Here is a 6,075-nt window from a genome sequence, read left to right as displayed (position 1 = left end):
ATATTTTGCAGTGACGTTCCGGTGGTTATCTAGAGCCCCAACCTGCTCGTAGGTATGTGGTTCTATTTTTGAGATATGTCAGGGCTGACATACCCCAGAGATCTTTCGAGCGATCACTCTCCCCCTACACCCCTCAATGAATTTCACACATATCACTTTTAGCTGACTTGGATCAGACTGCTTCACTCTGTGCTGCTGAGATATGCCCAATGCATACCTCTTTATTGCCTGGTCAGCGGAGTCCTTGTCAGGGAAACTTTTCCCAACTAGCAGACTGTCCTCTCCTAGGCCTGGAACAGAGCAAAATTCATTTCTTATAGTCATGGTCTGTAAGAAGTAAGGGTCCATTGGACCTGGAACCACCCTCTAGGAAGGACCAGCGTCTTCTTCGTCCGATGAGGATTCAACCGAAGATGAACGAGCGTCATCATCCAACGCCTCAGGCAATCCCTCCACGTGTTCGCTAATGTCGACGACCGTGGACCAATATCTTGGGCCAACATTATGGTGGCTAGGCATCTGCTCCGATGGGCTAATGTTCGGAGCAGCGGTGATGGCAAGCTGCTCCGACGGGACCGTACTAGGGCTTGCGGTGATGGACATCTGCTCCTCAGCAACGCTCCTACTGCTTCCGACATCATCACTAGCTGAAATAAACTTCACATACACCATCGGCTGTCTGTACATAGCAGCACCAGGTGTGCTTGCAAACCTCATGTACGTACGCCAATTTGTATCATTTTTTACCTCCCGCAAACCCCAACGGGGAGGTCATGTCCTATCTACGCAGATAAGAGCCTCAACTGTCATCCTCATGCCACGCATCCCCTGACCAAATGGGACTCGAATGCATTTTCTTACATCTGCAAATGTTGTATTAACCATATCTATCACTGCAACTCCATCGAGTCACAGTTCGAGAAATCCACCCCTCCAAATTCATCACGTACGACTTCCCCATAGAACACTACCAAATTTTCCATCGTACCTACCGCACAACCAGATTTTTAAAATAATATTAGTAACATCCTACCTTAAATCATATTCATGTTTTAATAATTTCGTTACATCAGATATTTTAACATGCCATTATGACTTTTTTCAAAAATAATTACTCATTTATTGTTACAAAGGATTATTTTAACAATAAGAATTCGTTACATCACATATTTTAACATGGCGTTAAGACTTTATGAAAATAATTAATCCTTTTTTTACAAAAATAAATGACACGGGAATTCTTAAATAATACTGTCAAAATATTGTGACTCCATTTCTACCTCAATTCTTTTTCACAGATGGGTGTTCTTCGAAGAATAAATTACGCCTCACGATATTTCCAACTAATATCATCCAACTAACGTACGTACTCACTTCTTCAATAAATTAGTTCATTTCCTCATATGTTCAAATTTCGCTCATACATACAATAATACTACACTAGAGCGGCTATATGCTTCAATCCACCTAAATTCATCCATTTGCTCATATGTTAAAATTTCACGCATACATATAATAATACTGCACTAGACTACACAAATTCAATGTTGCATGTCTAATTAGTAAAGTAAGATAAAACAACAAATGGTAACAAAATTTGTGCATGTACGAATATAATCAAATATCTCACATAACTCACCTTGATGTATTATTCCTTCTACTGCGGCTTCATGCACTTAATCATGGACTTAATCACTATCTTGCTCACCCCTTCTTGCTGTAATAAAGTGGAGGCTCTTGATGCTGCTCTAGAAAGTACTCAGATCCGTCGCCATCGACCTCATCTCTACCTACCTCCCCAGATTCGTGGCAGTAATCTTGGGTCTGATGGTTGGCTGCCTTCCCTGCAGTCGTGGTGCCGTGTTTTGAGTCCTTTTCTGAAGCAGCAATGGGGTTCAAGATCCTTTTCTTCATGGAGCTTTTCAGCAGCGTCTATGATCTGGGCACTGATTTCATCAACACCGGTATGCTCCGGCAAGTCTTCAACCTCCTTTTGGAGGCCCTTCATCAGCGCAGTCGCTGGGAGCTTTGCCAGGCCAAGGGCAAGTGGTCCTGTCCCCGCCGTCGTCCATGGCTGCAGCTAGCTGTGTTTGTTGCTCCGCAGTGGAGAAGAGGAGGGACTAGATTGTAATCTCAGATCTTTTAGCAAGGTCTTTCCTACAAAAGCTAGGGACCTATGTGTGTTTTTCTCATTTTCTGGGGTCCTTTGTAACATATATGTACCTCCTATGCTGTTTTAATGAAAGGTTCGAGGCCCTTCTGGGGCGCTCCTCTGTTAAAAAAAATCACTATCTATGCTAATTTTATGTCTTCTCGTACGAGAGAAGCGAGAGAAGGAGAGTAGCTGCGCGTGAGTGAGAACTATGCCCTGTGAGGAGTGAGCAGCTGCTCCTTTTAAAGCATGCGGAGTCAGACTGGTGAAGCACTTTCGGTGGTATATTTATGTATCAGTCGTTTCATGTCTACACCAAATGCATGCGAGTCGGCCGAGTTACACCCATACAGCATCGAAATCAGCTGCAATCCCTCCATTCACGCGCCACAGCCAAAAGCATGGGAAATGATCACACACTCAGCCAAAAATAGAGGAATCCAGCAGCACGCACTTTCACGCGCACAAACTTTCTCGCGAAGACTGTCGGCCAGAGACGTTTTTTTTCGAAATGGGGCATTGCCCAGCCTCTGCATCAATGTGATGCACATAGCTTTTCATTTATTTGAAAGGTTCAAAAATATTCAGAAGTGTACATCACGGATCAGAGAGTGTTGAGACAAGTATCAACCATCGGAAAAGGAATAAAAACACAGAATTATCCATTTTGTATCCTACTAGTGTGTCGCCACCCAGTAGCCTGGAAAAAGAAGTCCTGAGTAACCGTCAGCAGACGGTTGCACCCAATATCCATAATCTCCCGCTGATCCTCCGGAAGAAGGAAAGCCCATTGTTGAATCCAGTCGGCCAGAGACGTGCCGCCGTGACCGGTGGCGGCACCCTGCCACGCCAGCATGCCGCCGCGGGCGCTGGCGACAGGGCCCACCAGCTAACGGTGACGTCAACGGGAGGCCTTGGACGCGAACGTGCTGCCAGAGCTCACGACGGCAGGGCGTGCCACAGCCGGCGGCGGCACCCGCCACGCGTCGGCTGGTGAGCGTGCCGCCACAGCAGTTTTGCCTTTTCGCTGGGAGGTGGTCTTTTTTTCCATTTCACTGAGGCAGGTGGTTCTTTTTGACAAAAATTCACAGTCATTACACTTGAAAGGCGAGCGGCCTACTGACAAAAAGGCTTCTCAGGATTCAGCATCGTTGATAATGCTCCACAAGCTTCAAGAGCTCGAGGTCTGTATATGTAAGACTTAGCAAAGCACCATGGATCCACTTTCCAGCTACTACTAATCAACCTGGGGATCTGATCTTCACTCCCATAGTAAATTATGTTAAATTTTTTTATGAAGAACTCGGTGGTAGTGCTATTTAACCTTGCATTGCCGTAGAAAGTATTACGTGGCCACACTTGGGTTCCCTAGTTTCCGTAGTGTTGTGTTTGGAGGGATTGGAAGCTACATTTCTGTCTTCTAAAATTATATTATATGATTTAACTTACTGAAGAAAGAACATTTTGTGAAAGTTGATATTTTTGTATTTTAGTTTGAACTGCGATTTTGATACATTTTGAAATGTCAAAAAAATTCAAACGAAAAATTCATGTGTACATCTTCACATGCTAGACCAAAGTCTTTCCATGAAAAATTAACTTGTAGTTTGAGCTGTGTAAAGTAGACAAAATTTAGTGCTGAAAATTAGGCTTTTTGTGAGACTTATTTTGTCTTTTTTAGATCGATCACAAAAAAATATCGTTTTTTTCTCAAAATTGCACGAACACACATAGATTGTCGAGATGTATGTGCGAAATTTTTTGTTAAATTTTTTTAACAATTAGAAATATGTTTTTTAGGTGGAGGGAGCATATGCACCCAAGAGCCGAATTGAATTTCCGTTTGAATTGAACCATATTTGGGGAAATTCTCTCGGAGCGGTGTTTTGGAACATGGGTGCATATGCTCCCTATATTTCGAAATGCATCTTACATACATTTTAATTTTTTTAAAAAATTGAAACTAAAAGTTCGCACGTACATCTTCACGTGCTACGTGCTCACAAAGTTGTTTCATAAAAAATCGACTTATCATGTGACGTGTGTAAAAAAGACAAAATTCAGTGCTAAAAATAATGCTTTTCACAAGATAAACTTTCTCTTTTTTATATAGACCACACAAAATATTGGTTTTTCGTGAAACTTGACGAACGCACGTATATTATGGAGATATACATGTAGAATTTTTTGTCCAAATTTTTCAACATTTCGAAATATGATTTTTTGGAAGAGGGAGCATACGCACCCGGAAGCCAAATTGAATTTCCGAACCTTACTTATAAGGTACTGCAACATCCAATTAGAGTTTCAAGCTCAAATTTCTCATAGGTTCCTAACAGAACTGAGTGCCATCTTGTTAACTCCTTTATTAGAAAGTCTACATGATAACTGATAAAATACCCCGTACCTGTTTGTTTCATGTGTATCTAATAAAATGACATAACGTTGGCTCCTGAAATTTCTCTACACTACACAAATGTCCCATCAAAACCCAATTATAACGTTGACAGTGGAAAACAAAAGAAACATGTCAGCCATTTCCCAAAAACCAAAACTACTCCAAAACACAGCAATTTACAGCACCACACCAGCTGCTGATTGCTACAACTAGTATATACAAAAGCATGACGACGGTCTCTTACCGCCGGTTGTGTCCAACAACCCATACATGGCCATCTTCTTCTTGTGCTCGTCGGCGCACAAGTAGTCCAGCGCCACCCGGTGACCGAGCCTCCGGCAGCTAGCGTCACCGGGAGTGCCGCCCTTGGTGTCTAGGCCATGGTGGTGGAGATGTATTTTCAACTAAGGACTGGAAAGGTTGGAATAACCTTAAGAGACTAGATACTCATGTTGGTGGTCCTTCGAGTTCTCATAACCAAAACATGAAGAGATGTGACAATCTAATGAACCAAAGCCAAGCCAATCCATTGAACCAGGCCGGGTGATACTTGATGGGGTTCCCATTTCAGTTCTCTTAAGAATATGATTGTTATGTTTCCCTCGGTAATTGAAGTTCTTCCTCAAACATAGGATGGGAAGATATGTTTACAATGGTTAATGATTTCTTCCTCAAACATGGTATTGAACTTCTAGATATGAATGCTATGCATATTCCTCGGGGATCAATATCAAAGCATAAAGCTCAAATTGATGGCATATCAAATAAGAATTACTATCAGCGTGTCATATATGTTGTTATTGATCTATTGCGTGTGGAGTTAGATGGCTGCTTTAGTGAGAGAAGCACGACCTTGCCTACTTGGGATGGCTTGTTCGGATTCTTCTGATTAACTCTCCAACTTTGTGAAAGATAAAAGTACTAGCAATGGCTCGGTTATATCCTGATGACTTTGAAAATGAAAGCAAGATGGATGATCTTAGCATCCAACTTGACAACTTTATTAAAAACGTCCGTGATGATTCAAGACTCTCAAATTTGAAAGGTGTTAGTGAACTTTGTAGAAAACTAGTGGAGACAAAGAAGCATACTAGTTTTCCTCTAGTATTTCTTTTGGTGAAGCGCATTGATTCTGCGGGTCGCAACAGCTACGGTTGAGAGAGCATTTTCCGCAATGAAAATTAGCAAGACTGATTTGCGGAATAGAATAAGCGATGATTTCTTATATCATTGTCTCACTACGTATGTTGATATTGATGTATTCTTGTCTATTAGTACCGATGCTATTATGCATACCTATCAGGTAAGCATGATCGCAAAGGGGTTCTACCATAAAGTAACAAAGTGTGATCTTTTGTGCTCTCATTCCACTGTGTGTTCATGTTTATTTTGTCTACACAAATGTGTTCTTAATTTTTTTCACATTATTTAAGCTTGACATCACAACTTTTTGATACTGGCTCGCCGCGGCGGCCGAATAGGTTTTAGCGACGCGGCCTGCCACGGCAAGCCGATTGCCCCCTTT

The sequence above is a fragment of the Lolium perenne genome, chromosome 4, assembly GCF_019359855.2.
Source record: "Lolium perenne isolate Kyuss_39 chromosome 4, Kyuss_2.0, whole genome shotgun sequence".
Classification (NCBI taxonomy): domain Eukaryota; kingdom Viridiplantae; phylum Streptophyta; class Magnoliopsida; order Poales; family Poaceae; genus Lolium; species Lolium perenne.
The sequence above is the reverse complement of the archived record's forward strand: the minus strand, read 5'-3'. Positions refer to the sequence as shown.